The sequence below is a fragment of the Euprymna scolopes genome, chromosome 35 (genome assembly GCF_053919585.1).
Source record: "Euprymna scolopes isolate OS-2025 chromosome 35, ASM5391958v1, whole genome shotgun sequence".
Taxonomy (NCBI): Eukaryota; Metazoa; Mollusca; class Cephalopoda; order Sepiida; family Sepiolidae; genus Euprymna; species Euprymna scolopes.
The window spans coordinates 40692421-40709434 of record NC_136516.1 but is presented as its reverse complement, the minus strand read 5'-3'; the positions used below and the strand labels follow the sequence as shown (position 1 = coordinate 40709434).

The following is a 17014-nucleotide window of genomic DNA, read 5'->3' as shown; positions in this document are numbered from 1 at the left end:
TATAATAGATTATGCTAGATATATTTCCATATGTCTGAATACCCTGTATACAAATTTTCAGATCTGTACATAAAAATTAGTTGAATATATAGGTTGAGAATTGTTCTCTCTCTCTCTTCTCTCTCTCTCTTTCACACACATTCTCACTTTTCTAGATATAATAGATAGATTATGCTAGATATATTTCCATATGTCTGAATACCCTATATACAAATTTTCTAATACGTAGATAAAAAATTTGTTGAATATATAGGGTGAGAATTGTACTTACTCTCTCTCTCTCTCTCACGCACACATTCTCACTTTTATGGATATAATAGAAAGATTATGCTGGATATATTTCCATATGTCTGAATACCCTATATACAAATGGTCAAATCTGTAGATAACAAATTTATTGAATAGATAGGTTGAGAATTGTTCTCTCTCTCTCTCTCGCAACCTTACACACACAACCACACGCAAACATTCTGACTTTTATAGATATAATAGATCGATTATGCTAGATATATTTCCATATGTCTGAATACCCAATATACAAATTTTCAAATCTGTAGGTAAAAAATTTGTTGAATATATAGGTTGAGAATTGTTCTCTCTCTCTCACACACTCACATTCTCACTTTTATAGATATAATGTATAGATTATGCTAGATATATTTCTATATGTCTGAATACCCTATATACAAAGTTTAAAATCCGTAGATAAAAATACGTTGAGTATATAGGTTGAGAATTGTTCTCTCTCTCTCTTACGCACACACACACACACACACACACACACACACACATTTTCACTTTTATAGATATAATAGATAGATTATGCTAGATATATTTCCATATGTCTGAATACCCTATATACAAATTTTCAAATCTGTAGATAAAAAATGTATTGAATATATAGGTTGAGAATTGTTGTCTCTCTCTCTCTCTCTCTCTCTCTCTCTCTCTCTCTCTCTCTCTGGCTACCTCACACACACACACATTTTCACTTTTATAGATATAATAGATAGATTATGCTAGATATATTTCCATATGTCTGAATACCCTATATACAAACTTTCAAATCTGTAGATAAAAAATTTGTTGAGTATATAGGTTGAGAATTGTTCTCTCTCTCTCACACGAAACTGTGCGCTCGGCTTCTTCCCCCCCTTCCCACCCCAAATGCTTGGGAAACTGTGCACTGTTTTTGTTGGTTTTCAAGCTGCCTCTTCCCCCCCCCACACACACACACAGTTTAACAGTAGTAGGAGGTCAAGAGAAAGAGGGTGAGAGAGAGAGAAGAGTAAGTTGGTGAGAGAGAGAGAAAAGAGAAAGAGGGTGTTGGTTTTATATTTTTATTATCGTCTAATATTTTGAAAGCTGAATTTCTAATAAAATGTGCATCTATAGGAGATAATGCCTGGGAATGTGTTCCCCCCCCCCACAGTTTAACAGTGGTGTGACGTCAAGAGAAAGAGGGTGAGAGAGAGGGAAGAGTAAGTGGGTGAGAGAGAGAAAGAGAGAGAAAAAAAAGAAAGACGGTGTTGGTTTTGTGAAAAAAGTTGTTATTTACAATTGTTCGCATTCTTGGCCTTTTGGTCAAGATCAAAGTGTAGTATCTGTTCTTCAGATGCTGCACTTCTATTTCTTGTTCTCTTTCGGTGGAGGAGAAATCCTCCACGACTGAGACAATTTTTATTTTTGTACCTTTTCTCCACGTTAAAAAACGACCCTGGTGTCTAACTCTGTCCCGTGGGGAGGCATAGTAAATAGGTACAATTGTTCGCCATTAGTGGATGTTGACGTCACGTCACGTGACATGACTAAGCGTTTTTTTTTTTTTAGTATGAATAACATTTTTTGTTTTAATTATAAAGTCTACACTTAATTTTATAGAAAATGATGTATATATAATAGAAAAAAAAAATTACTGGTTTTGTTGGATTCAAGTGGATCCCCCCCCTCCAGTTTAAGAGATAGCAGGTCACGTGGTAATATACAAAATGGCTAGCGTAAATATAAAGATCGTTTTTTTTATCGACGAATATTTTGAAAGCTGAATTTTTTTTTATTCCTGTACATTTTTTCCTGATATTTTTCGTTAAAACTCTTGTATAAATACTATTTTTAACCAGTTAAATACGTTGGAGACATTGTCATGGAGTTTAATAATCTCTAGAACAAAGCAGAAGAGAAATTACAAAAGTATCGGTAAAACAAAGTGTTTGCTTACATTTGTTCGCCATTACTGGATGTTGACGTCACGTCACGTGACATGACTAAGCGTTTTTGGATTATGTAATATTAACATTAAAATGACAGGTTTTTTTGGGGGCCCCCCTAGGAGAGAAATGATCAGTTCACCCCCTTTTAATGGTCCGTTTGGTGTGGAATTTCGATATTTGTCATGCGGGTGATCAAGGTTCAATATGATACATAATTTGTCAACTTTGGTTGTGTCTGTCAAAAGTTTGAGCTGACGTCACGTCACGTGACACGTATTGAATAACGTTAAAATGACAGGTTTTTTGGGGGGCCCCCCTAGGAGAAAAACGATCAGTTGACCCCTTTCTACTGGTCCGTTTGACGTGAAATTTCGATATTTGTCATCCGGGTGATCAAGGTGCAATATGATACCAAATTTGTCAACTCTGGTTCCGTCTTTCAAAAGTTTTAGCGTTACAAACAAACATACATACATACATACATACACACCGATTTTTGCCTTTTATATATATACTAGCAGGGCTACCCGGCGTTGCTCGGGACCGTATAAACAATGAAAAAACAAAAGCAGATATTGAACATATGTTTTATTCTTAGGGGAGACGAATCTTTCATCTCTATGTATTATTTGTTTTATCTACCCCCGGACTGGTATTGTTCATGTTTTATCCCTAGCATAGGTAATTTACAGCATGTATATGAAATTGTTTTACCTTAGGGAGAAGAGAACAGGTAATATACAACATAATGTGTCTATATTACATCCCTGGCAACGCCTAGAAACCAGCTAGAACATGTATTTCAGTCAATCTTTATTACATCCTGGGCTATGCCGGGAAACCAGCTAATCTCTATTTAGTGACTTGACCACCAAAATACCTCCCTAAGTGTGTCCTTTCTTTTGAACTTATTAGATATAGGTATCTAGAAATGTGTGTGAAATTTTGTTGAATGCATTGTTCACTATGATTTTCTTATTGTTCTACACAATATCAACTGTAGCGAAATAAAACAGTAAACTTAGTGTAGTGTTAGAATAAAGAGCAAAGGAAAAAATTAGAATCATATTCTGTAATTGCAAATCTAAATTTGCTAGCGTGTACCAGTATTTGCCAGGTTGTGGAAATTTGTAATTTATAACGTATGTAGTGGCCTTTTCCTAGATACCTATTGCTAAAAATTATACTTTCATTTTGTTAGAAAAATCTCTCTTCGGATGCCCTGCATCATCCAAAATAAAAACAAATATTTTTATAATTGTTTCAGTACATTGCTACACATTGTGAAATTTGTTGACGTTTGTAAAAAAAAATCATGAATGTGCTTATATTCCAAAAAAGAAAATATCAGTGCACAGTATTGAAAGTGTTTGAGATTCAAAAGTCTGTAACATTTCTACTAACTTCATAAGATGTCATGTGAGAAACTTAATTGAATATCAAGACATTATCTGAAGCGTTTTTATTTTGGTGTAACGTATGTGTTTACAGTGAACCGTAACTTTTAATAAACAGCTTGGTATGCAATGACATAGGCTAAGAATCTTAGACAAAATATATATAAATTGGAAAAATGTGTGAACAAATGAAAAAAAAATTATCCGCTCCACTTGATGACATCAAGCACAGTAATATTTTAGTGAAGAAAATATGAAATTGATGTTCAGTGATTAGTTTGGATGAATGAGAAAATGTAATTGTTTGATGCATAAAAAATAACTCATTTGCTGTATTTGATATTAAGCAGCAAAATATAGTGATTTGAATATTAAGGAAAACATCAAATCAGATTATGTAAAAAAAAAAGATGAAATTAGAAAATATATATTTTCTGTTTATGAGTTTTGCCAATCAAAATTTTGTGGCAGAAATTGGGTGATTACCATGCAATTTTATTTTGATAAAATTCTTAAATTATTTCAATGTTTATTATAATTTCTTATTAGTGACTTGTTATCATCAAAATCCGCCCCAAAGAGTGTCCTTTCTTTTATTAGGTATCAGAATAGGTATCCAGATTTCTACTTCTATACAAATGTGATATTTCGGATCTGTAGATAAACAATTTGTTGCATATATAAGCTGAGAATTGTTCTCTCTCATTCTCTCTCTCACACACCCACACATTCTCACTTTTATAGATATAATAGATAAATTATGCTAGATATATTTCCATGTGTCTGAATAATCTATATACAAATTTTCAAATCTGTAGATAAAAAATTTGTTGAGTATATAGGTTGAGAATTGTTCTCTCTCTCTCTCTCTCCTCTCACGCATGCTCACTTTTATAGATATAATAGATAGATTATGCTAGATATATTTCCATATGTCTGAATACACTATATAAAAATTTTCTAATCTGTAGATAAAAATTTGTTGAATATAAAGGGTGAGAATTGTTCTTACTCTCTCTCTCTCACACACAGACATATTCTCACTTTTATAGACATAATAGATAGATTATGCTAGATATATTTCCATATGTCTGAATACCCTATATACCAATTTTCAAATCTGTAGATAAAAAATTTGTTGAATATATAGGTTGAGAATTGTTCTCTCGCTCTGTCTCTCTCTCTCTTGCTACCTCACACACACACGCAAACATTCTCACTTTTATAGATATAATAGATAGATTATGCTAGATATATTTCCATATGTCTGAATACCCTATATACAAATTATCTAATCTGTAGATAAAAAATTTGTTGATTATATAGGTTGAGAATTGCTCTCTCTCTCACAGACACACACATTTTCACTTTTGTAGATATAATAGATAGATTATGCTAGATATATTTCCGTATGTATGAATACCCTTTATAACAAATTTAAAATCTGTAGATAAAAAATTTGTTGAATATATAGGTTAAGAATTGTTCTCTCTCTCTCTCTCTACCTCACACACACCCACACACACAAACATTCTGACTTTTATAGATATAATAGATAGATTATGCTAGATATATTCCATATGTCTGAATACCCTATATACAAATTTTCTAATCTGTAGATAAAAAATTTGTTGAATATTTTCAACCCTTATCCTCGAGTGGCGTCTGGGCCTTGATAAGTAGTAATGCGTATTTAGCAAAATATAAATATATATATATATAACAAATTTACTGAATTTCCATTACTAACGATTACTGTATTGTCCAATTGACTACTGCGCTTTTCAACCCTTATCCTCGAGTGGCCTCTGGGCCTTGAGAAGTAGTAATTACTAACGATTACTATATTGACCAATGGACTACTGCACTTTTTAACCCTTATCCTCGGGTGGCCTCTGGGCCTTATTGTCCAATTGACTACTGTGGACTTTTTAACTCTTATGCTCGAGTGGCCTCTGGGCCTTGATAAGTGGAAATGACCAAATAACAAAAAATAGGTATATAACAAATTTACTGAATTTCCATTACTAACGATTACTATATTGTCCAATTGACTACTGTGCACTTTTCAATCCTTATCCTCGAGTGGCCTCTGGGCCTTGATAAATGGTAATGCGTATGTAACAAAATATACATATATATAACAAATTTACTGAATTTCCATTACTAACGATTACTATATTGTCCAATTGACTACTGCACTTTTAAACGCTTATCCTCGAGTGGCCTCTGGGCCTTGATAAGTGGTAATACCATCGAGTGGCCTCTGGGCCTTAATAAGTGGTTGTGCCTAAGTAACAAAAAATAGGTATATTACAAATATCCCGCATTTCCATTACAACCGACTACTACGGTGCACTTTTCAATCCTTATCCTCGAGTGGCCTGTGGGCTTTGATAAGTGGTAATGCGTATTTAACAAAATATTAATATATATATAACAAATTTACTGAATTTCCATTACTAACAATTACTATATTTTGTCCAATTGACTACTGCACTTTTCAACACTTATCCTCTAGTGGCCTCTGGGCCTTGATAAGTGGTAATGCCTATCTAAACAAAATATAAATATATATATAACAAATTTCCCGACTTTCCATTACTAACGATTACTATGTTGTCCAATTAACTACTGCCATTTTCAACCCTTATCCTCGGGTGGCCTCTGGGCCTTATTGTCCAATTGACTACTGTGCACATTTAACTCTTATCCTCGAGATGTATCTGGGCCTTGATAAGTGGAAATGCCTAAGTAACAAAAAAATAGATATATAACAAATTTCCCAAATTTGACTACTGTGCACTTTTCAACTCTTATCCTCGAGTGGCCTCTGGGCCTTGATAAGTGGTCATATATATTTTTTACAAAATAAAAAAAAAGGTTGGAGTCGCTGAATAACTCATCCTCCCGTTAAAGCGGTTCCATCCTCTTTCCCCAATTTGACTACTGTGCACTTTTCAACTCTCGTCCTCGAGTGGACTATGGGCCTTGATAAGTGGTAATACATATTTTATGAAAAATATATATATATATATATATATATATATATATATAACAAAATAGGTTGGAGTTGCTGAATAACTCATCCTCCTGTTAAAGCGGTTCCATCCTCTTTCCCAAATTTGACTACTGTGGACTTTTTAACTCTCATCCTCGAGTGGCCTATGGGCCTTGATAAGTGGTAATACATATTTTTTTATAAATATATATATATATATATACCAAAACAGGTGTGAGTCGCTGAATAATTCATCCTTCTATTAAAGCGATTAAATCCTCTTTCCCAAATTTGACTACTGTGCACTTTTAAACTCTCATCCTCGTGTGGCCTATGGGCCTTGATAAGTGGTAATATATAGTTTGTACAAAATATATATATATATATATATATATATATATATATATATAACAAAATAGGTTGGAGTCGCTGAATCACTCATCCTCCCGTTAAAGCGGTTCCATCCTCTTTCCCGAATTTGACTAATGTGCACTTTTCAACTCTTATCCTCGAGTAGCCTATGGGCCTTGATAAGTGGTAATATATTTTTGTTATAAATATATATATATATATATATATATATATATATAAAAAATAGGTTGGAGTCGCTGAATAACTCATCCTCCCGTTAAAGCGGTTCCATCCTCTTTCCCGAATTTTACTACTATGCACTTTTCAACTCTCATCCTCGAGTGGCCTATTGTCCTTGATAAGTGGTAATATATATTTTTTAATAAAAGTATATATATATATATATATATAAAAAAATAGGTTGGAGTTGCTGAATAACTCATCCTCCCGTTAAAGCGGTTCCATCCTCTTTACCGTATTTTTTATACAGTGCACTATTCAACTCTCATCCTCGAGTGGCCTATTGTCCTTGATAAGTGGTAATATATATTTTTTAATAAATATAGATATAAATATATATATAAAAAAACAGGTTGGAGTCGCTGAATAACTCATCCTCCCGTGAAAGCGGTTCCATCCTCTTTCCCGAATTTGACTACTGTGCACTTTTCAACTCTAATCCTCGAGTGTCCTATGGGCCTTGATAAGTAGTAATATATATTTTTTACAAAAATATATACATACATATATATAACAAAATAGGTTGGAGTCACTGAATAATTCATCCTCCTCTTAAAGCGGTTCCATCATCTTTGCCGAATTTGACTACTGTGCACTTTTAAACTCTCATCCTCGTGTGGCCTATGGGCCTTGATAAGTGGTAATATATATTTAAAAATAAATATAGATATAAATATATATATACCAAAATAGGTTGGAGTCGCTGAATAACTCATCCTCCCGTTAAAGCGGTTCCATCCTCTTTCCCAGATTTGACTGCTGTGCACTTTTCAACTCTAATCCTCGAGTGTCCTATGGGCCTTGATAAGTAGTAATATATATTTTTTACAAAAATATATACATACATATATGTAACAAAATAGGTTGGAGTCACTGAATAATTCATCCTCCTCTTAAAGCGGTTCCGTCATCTTTGCCGAATTTGACTACTGTGCACTTTTAAACTTTCATCCTCGAGTGGCCTATAGGCCTTGATAAGTGGTAATAGTTTGTACAATAGTTTGTACAATATATATATCTATATATATATATTACAAAATAGGTAAGAGAGAGAGAAGAGGGTGAGAGAGAGAGAAGAGAAAGAGGTAGAGAGAGAAGAGGGTGAGAGAGAGCAGAGAAGAGGGTGAGAGAGAGCAGAGAAAGAGGGTGAGAGAGAAAGAGGGTGAGAGAAGTGAAAGAGGTAGAGAGAGAAGAGGGTAAGAGAGAAAGAGGGTGAGAGAGAGAAGAGGGTGAGAGAGAGAGAGGTAGTGAGAGAGAGAGATAAGAGAAAGAGGTAGAGAGAGAGAGAGAGAGAAGAGGGTGAGGGAGAAAGAAGAGGGTGAGAGAGAGCAGAGGGAGAGAGAGAGAAGAGAAATAGGTAGAGAGAGAGAGATGAAGGTGAGAGAGAGCAGGGAAAGAGGGTGATAGAGAAGAGAAAGAGGTAGAGAGAGAGAGAGAGAAGGGTGAGAGAGAGCAGAAAAAGAGGGTGAGAGAGAGAGAAAGAGGGTCAGAGAGAGAGAGAAGAGAAAAAGGTGTACACAGAGAGTGAGAGAGAGAAGAGGGTAAGAGAGAGAGAGAGAAGAGGTTGAGAGAGAGAGAGAGATAAGAGAAAGAGGTAGAGAGAGAGAAGCGGGTGAGAGAGAGAAGAGGGTGCGAGAGAGAAGAGAAAGAGGTAGAGAGAGAGAAGCGGGTGAGAGAGAGAGAAGAGGGTGCGAGAGAGAAGAGAAAAAGGTAGAGAGAGAGAAGAGGGTGAGAGAGAGAGAAAGAGGATGAGAGAGAGAAGTGAAAGAGAGAGAGAGAAGAGGGTGATAGAGAAAGAGAGTGAGAGAGAGAAGAGAAAGAGAGAGAGAGAGAGAAAGAGGGTGAGAGAAGAGGGTAAATGTGCATCTTTTTTTATAGTAGGTAATGCTTGGGAGACTGTGCACATTGCCTCCTCCCCCCTCCCCCCTATAAACGCGGTTCCATTCATAAGAAAACAAACTCGTATAAAAGTAATTTTCGTGTATTTAAGCGGCCTTATACTGATAGCCACCCCTCCCCCTTCCAGTTTAACAGAGTTAGGAGGTAAAAACAAAATGGCTAAAGCCTTGTTTACATGGTAAACTATAGCAAAGAGCATAGTCATCTTTCTTCGCCGGTAAAAAACTTCAAGCAAAAATAAAAACATTTTCCCTACGTCAATTTTTATGTAATTTTGGGATTCTTCTTTTTGAAGTGCGATAAATCCGTTGGTAATAACGGTTCGACTCTTAAACTAATATTTAACTGTGTTATAGTATCAATGATACTCCTCGCAGGCAGCTTTAATGTACGTCAGAGGCTCAGCGTAGCCGACATTTTACTGAGCTGACGTCACGTCACGTGACAGCTAATGAATAATGTTAAAATGACAGGTTTTTTGGGGGGCCCCCCTGGGAGAAAAATGATCAGTTAACCCCCTTCTAGTTGTCCGTTTGACGTGAAATTTCGATATTTGTCATCCGGGTGATCAAGGTGCAATATGCTACCTAATTTGTCAACTTTGGTTGTGTCTGTCAAAAGTTTTAGCGTTACAAACAAACATACATACATACATACATACACACCGATTTTTGCCTTTTATATATATAGACTAGCAGGGCTACCCGGCGTTGCTCGGGACCGTATAAACAATGAAAAAACAAAAGCAGATATTGAATATATGTTTTATTCTTAGGGGAGAGGAATCTTTCATCTCTATGTATTATTTGTTTTATCTACCCTAGGACTGGTATTGTTCATGTTTTATCCCTAGTGTAGGTAATTTACAGCATGTACATGAAATTGTTTTACCTTAGGGAGAAGAGAACAGGTAATATACAACATAATGTGTCTATATTACATCCCTGGCAACGCCTAGAAACCAGCTAGAACATGTATTTCAGTCAATCTTTATTACATCTTGGGCTATGCCGGGAAACCAGCTAATCTCTATTTAGTGACTTGACCACCAAAATACCTCCCTAAGTGTGTCCTTTCTTTTGAACTTATTAGATATAGGTATCTAGAAATGTGTGTGAAATTTTGTTGAATGCATTGTTCACTATGATTTTCTTATTGTTCTACACAATATCAACTGTAGCGAAATAAAACAGTAAACTTAGTGTAGTGTTAGAATAAAGAGCAAAGGAAAAAATTAGAATCATATTCTGTAATTACAAATCTAAATTTGCTAGCGTGTACCAGTATTTGCCAGGTTGTGGAAATTTGGAATTTATAACATATGTAGTGGCCTTTTCCTAGATACCTATTTTTATAATTGTTTCAGTACATTGCTACAAAATGTGACATTTGTTGGCGTTTGTAAAAAAAATCATGAATGTGCTTATATTCCAAAAAAGAAAATATCAGTGCACAGTATTGAAAGTGTTTGAGATTCAAAAGTCTGTAACATTTCTACTAACTTCATAAGATGTCATGTGAGAAACTTAATTGAATATCAAGACATTATCTGAAGCGTTTTTATTTTGGTGTAACGTATGTGTTTACAGTGAACCTTAACTTTTAATAAACAGATTGGTATGCAATGACATAGGCTAGGAATCTTAGACAAAATATATATAAATTGGAAAAATGTGTGAACAAATGAAAAAAAAATGATCCGCTCTACTTGATGACATCAAGCACAGTAATATTTTAGTGAAGAAAATATGAAATTGATGTTCAGTGATTAGTTTGGATGAATGAGAAAATGTAATTGTTTGATGCATAAAAAATAACTCATTTGCTGTATTTGATATTAAGCAGCAAAAAAATAGTGATTTGAATATTTAGGAAAACATCAAATCAGATTATGTAAAAAAAAAAGATGAAATTAGAAAATATATATTTTCTGTTTATGAGTTTTGCCAATCAAAATTTTGTGGCAGAAATTGGGTGATTACCATGCAATTTTATTTTGGTAAAATTCTTAAATTATTTCAATGTTTATTATAATTTCTTATTAGTGACTTGTTATCATCAAAATCCGCCCCAAAGAGTGTCCTTTCTTTTATTAGGTATCAGAATAGGTATCCAGATTTCTACTTCTATACAAATATGATATTGTAGTACAGTAAATGTCAAATTGTTTTTCAAGTATTAGTTTGTAACGTTTGTACTGACTTCATCAGATGTCATGTAAGAAACTGAATTCTATGTAAGAAGACTTTATCTGAAGTGTTTTTATTTTGGTATATCATGTGTGATTACACTGTAGTAATTGCGCTGAAAGCATGTTAATTACAAATGACAAAAGTTAAATCAATTTCTGATTCAGCTACACAATATAAACTAAAGGAAATCAAATTTGCAAAATAAAAGCAATATGTAGTTATGGGTTAGTTTGGAGTTAGAATAAAAAGCCAACAAAACAGTTAGTTTGTATTGTGTAGATTGGTCATTTCTGATAGTATTGAGAGTTGTCAATGAAAATCTTAATTTCCGACAAAATACTGAATGTTTCTTGGATACCCATTCGTAAAAAGTACCTTTTTTGGAAAAAAAAAACAAAAAAAACTCCCCGGATCACCTTCACCACCTTAAAAAAAAAAAACTTTATTCTTAAAAAAATGTGCACATTGTTAGTGTAAAAAACAGATTCGCACCACTTGATGAAATCAAGCATAGTAATATTTTAGTAAAGAAAATATGAAATTGATTTTCAATAATTAGTTTGAATGAATATCAGAAAATGTAATTGTTTGATGCATAAGAAAGAACTCATCTGCTGAATTTGATATTAAGCAGCAAAATATTTCAAAACATAAAAATGTGAAACATAACATGAATACTCTCCGTTGTCACTTGAAAACATTGACCTTGGTAGGAAGTTTATTAGATACTGAAATTGTGGTCTTGGTATGGTGTGCTTAATATTATTGTATGCAAAATTTAAAAACACAAAAGAGGGTACAATCAATATTGAAAAAGTAACATCTGTCACAGAAAATAGTAATTTATAAATGTCAAAAGAAATATTATTCTGTACTTAAAATGTTAAACTTACTGTTAACAATAATTTAAAATGGTGATCAGGATGAGTCCAACAACTTAGTCCTTGAGCTTTCTTATTGGTCATAGTAAAAAGAAATTGTAGTCTTTCAAGTTTGTTGGTCGCATTGGGATTCTTGGAATGTATCAACAGATTCCTGCATATGAATCTTTGTTAATTCCACACAATACAAAATATATATACAAAACAAAGTAAAGCAAAGTATAGGGTTAGTTGTGTCCTCTAATTATCAACCAAGTATATGTATTGATAAAAAGATAAAAGCAATGGAAATGTTTATTACAATGTATCAATATTAAATTTTTATCATGAACAACAAATCGAAATAATGATAGATATTTTGTGCTTATACGAAACTGGAATCAAGGATTGTCACCTGTGATTTTTTATATGTCAATAGTGCATGCCACTACAAATGATATTAGCCAAATTAAGTTTTGTTTATTTCACCCATTATAAAATATATACACAAAATGCAGTAAACAAAGTTTAGGTTTAGTTAATGATAAGTTTAGGTTCGAGAAATAAGCAAAGAAAAGAAAAAAAGATACATTTGTTTATAGTGTGTAAATTGTAAGTTTGTAAATATTTAAAACTATCCACACTGGTATGTGGAAATTCTAGATACCTATTGTTATAAAGTTCCAATTCATGTTTGATATATCACTCTACATGTTCCCTGTTGCACCCCAAAGATGTAAATGATTATCGAGAAAGTGAAATGAAACAGTATTTGAAATAAAATAGAAACAAATGCTGATGTTTACTATATAAAACACTGTGTTCAATGGAATTGAGCCTTATACAATATTGGTGGAATAAAAAAATCCATTTTTTTAATTCAATTTAAGAAATGAGCAAAAAATTGATATTTAAAATATTTGGCATGAAGAAAAAGAAATATAAGATAAAAGGTGATAAAGCAGTAAGAATCATATGCTGAATTCAATTAAAAACAAATATGATTGTCAAAGAAATATCATGAAAATTTTGTAAGTGAAAAAAATTATTTTTTGATATATTTGGTTTCGAAGTATTAAGAAACATGTACAACTTCATTTTAAAGACAAAACGAAAACTGTACTAATGATAATGACAATGGTGAAAGGAAATTGGAAAAAAATGTATCAGAGGTAAAATGTTGGTCACATATACGTTTGTGTGGTATGCATGAAACACGTGTAGAAAATTATATTTTCTGATGCTGAAAGTAAGAAGAGAAACATTGTTAAAAAATGATCTAAAAGGCAATAGTATAATCCTCATTTTTAGTGTGGGATATGTTGTTTGTTTCAATTGAGAAAGGAAACTTTAATTTATACAATTTGATGTTATAGATCACAAGTTTTATTACAATAAACATTGTGTTCTTTAATTATCAACCAAGTATATTTATTGATAAAAAGAGAATGTAATGGACATGTTTATTATAATTTATCAATATTAAATTGTTATCATGAAAAACCAATGGAAAGCGTGAATGTTATTTGGTGTTTTTAAAAAACAGCTACCAATGATTGTAACCAGTGATATTTGTGTATGCTAACAGTGCAAATGTGGTGGTGAAATGAATTTTTGTTTATTCTTCACAATATAAAATATATACACAAAACTAAAACATAATTTACGGTTAGTTAATGATAAGTTTAGGTTAGAGAATTAAGCAAAATTATAGATACCTATTGTTATAAAGCACCAATTCATGTTTGGTATATCAATCTACATGTTCCTTGTAGCACCCCAGAGGGGTAAATGAGTGTCAACAAAATGAAATAAAACATAGTATTTGAAATAAAATGAAAAAGTGCTTGAAAAGTGAAATATGCTGATGTTTACTATCTAAAACATTGCGTTCAATGCAATTGAAACTTATACTATATTGGTGGACTAAGAATTAAAGAAATAAAATTTAAGAAATTAGCAAAAAATTGATATATAAAATATTTGGCATGAAGAAAAACAAATATAAGACAAAAGGGGAAAAAGCAGTAACAATCATGTGCTGAAGTTCATTGAAAATAAATCGTTTGTCAAAGAAATATAATGAAAATTCTCAGAGTGGAAAAAAAAATGGGATTTTTACAAATCTGGTTTCCAAGTAATAGGAAACATGTACAGCTTCATTTTAACGACAAAATGTAAACTGTAGTAATGGTAATGAGAATGTTGAAGGAAATTGGCAAAAAATTGTTAGTCAAATGTTGATCAAATATTATAAGTTTGTGTGATATGCATGAAACGTTTAGAATATGATCTGCTCTCATGCTGAAAGCAAGTAGAGAAACATTGTGAAAAAATGATGTAAAGCTAAGCTAAGCAAACGACCAGTGAATGGAAATGTTTATTATAATGTATCAAGATGAACATATTATCATGAAAAAGCAAATCGAAATAGTGATAGTTATTTGGTGCTTATACGAAACAGGTATCTAGTATTGTCACCAGTGATTTTATTGATGTTAACAGTGCATGTCACTAAAAATAATGATGGTAGCGAAATTAAGTTTTGTTAATTCTACCCAATATAAAATATATACGCAAAACAAAGTAAACAAAGTTACGGGTTAGTTAATGATAAGTTTAGGTTCGAGAAATAAGCAAAGGAAAAGAAAAAAAAGGTACATGTGTTTATATTGTGTAAAATGTTAGTCTGTAAATATTTCCAACTATCAACACTGGTATGTGTAAATCCTAGATACCTATTGTCATAAAGTACCACTTCTTGTTTGATATATCACTCTACATGTTCCCTGCAGCATCCCAGAGAGTTAAATGAGTGTCCACAAAATGAAATAAAACATAGTACTGGAAATAAAATAAAATAAGAATATGTCTGAAAAGAAATAAATGCTGTTTACTATATAAAAAGTTGTTTTCAAGTGTCAAATGGAATTGAATCTTATACAATGTTGGTGGATTATGAAATTGCATGAATGAAATAACATTGGAGAAATAAGAAAAAAGTTTATATATACAATATTTACAAATGTAAGATAAAAGGTGAAGAATGGCCAAATCCGAGATCTATAAATCGTAAATTTTCAAAGTGAAAACAGATATTTTTTTTTTTTTTTTAGATCTGCTTTCCAAGTAATAGTAACCATGTACAGCTTCATTTTAAATGAAAACTGTACTAATGATAATGTTCATGGTGAAAGGAAATTGGAAAAAAATTAAAAATGTCAGAGGTAAAATGTTTGTGTGGTATGCATGAAACACGTGTAGAAAATGATCTCATGCTGAAAGTAAGAGAAACATAGCTAAAAAATTATGTAAACGCAATAGTAAAATCCTCATTTTTAGGAACATAGTGTGGGGTATGTTGTTTGTTTCAATTGAGAAAGGAAAGTTTAATTTTTAGAATTGGATGTTATAGATCACAAGTTTTATTACAATAAACATTGTGTTCTCTAATTATCAACCAAGTATATTTATTGATAAAAAAAGAAAAGTAATGGACATGTTTATTATAATTTATCAATATTAAATTGTTATCATGAAAAACCAATGGAAAGCGTGTTGGTTATTTCGTGTTCATAAGAAAAAACATCATGGGTTGTCACCAGTGATTTTATGTATGCTAACATTTCGCTGCAAATGTGGTAGCTAAATGTCTTTTTGGTTATTCTACACAAAATAAAATATATACACAAAACAAAGTAAAAGAAATGTCAGGGTTAGTTAATGATAAGCTTAGTACCAAGAAATAAGCACAGAATAAGGAAAAGAAAGATACATTTGTTGATATTGTGTCGATTGGTGAATTTGTTGGTTCATTTTGTTTTATGACATATCAACACTATATCATGCCCAATCTAGTGACATTTTTTTTTCCTAGAATATATTTGTTTATTTAATGTTGGTTTCTATTTAACTCATAATTGGGACCCTAACAGGTACTACTACTCCAGATCAGAGTGGACCTGGTAGCAATAGCAATTAAATGGTGGCTTCACACTTCACAAAGCCCCATGTTTGGATACAGTTTATGGTCATATCCAGGACCTGGTGAATTTGTAAATAATTGAAACGATCAACACTGGCGAGTTAGAATTCTACATACCTATTGTTATAAAGTACCAATTTATGTTTTACATATCACTCCACAACGTTGCTGCAGAATCCAGACAGTTGAAAGAGTCTCAAGAAACTGAAAAGCTATTTAGTACTCTTAAATAAAATAACATGCATAAAGAAATCCTAATATAAGACAATAGATGAAAAAGCAATAAAAATTTTGTGTGGAATCAAGTGAAAACAGTTTCTTTGTCAAAGAAATTGCATGAAGATTCTCAGAGACTTTTCCTTCCTCGTTCCCTTCCCTTTTGGTGGAAGGAAACTTTCACAGTGGCTCAGAAGGTGGGCTGAGCACACTTCCTACAAAGGTGGGATGGGTAAATTTCTTTTTCATTTGGTTGCCTGGAGGACAGGCTTAGGCCCCCCCCCCCAAAAAAAAACGTTGGAGCCAGGGAACTTCTCCTCCCAGAAGGGGGAGGGGGGCCCGGGAAGGCTTCTCTTCCCATATTTTTTGTTTTGTGTAAGGTTGATCTCTTTCCAAAGGGAGTAAGAGGATATCCCTCTCTTAGGAGGAGAGCGAAGGCTCCCTGGGCCTCCCATCCTCCTTCTGAGAGAAGTTCCCCGGCTTCCACATTCATTGCTCAGCCCGCCGTCCAGGCAATCAGAGTCTGATTGTCTGCCGTATATAAAAAGGCGATTTTAGCTTGTCAGGCGGTATGCTCTGCGTAGACCATTTTTCTTCCACCTGTTGACCTTCCCTCCCTGTCATACAATACGCTTAAACAGGATATTTTAATTTATGCAGATT

The 17014-nt window shown here is 32.9% G+C and overlaps 1 protein-coding gene and 1 pseudogene across 1 annotated transcript in view; one reads left to right on the top strand and one right to left on the bottom strand.

The window, feature by feature from the left end:
- Window positions 1–17014, bottom strand: part of LOC145259607 (contactin-like) — a 193192-nt gene that overhangs the window by 131909 nt on the left and 44269 nt on the right. The window lies entirely within an intron of this gene.
- Window positions 1564–1697, top strand: LOC145260079 (U2 spliceosomal RNA; annotated as a pseudogene).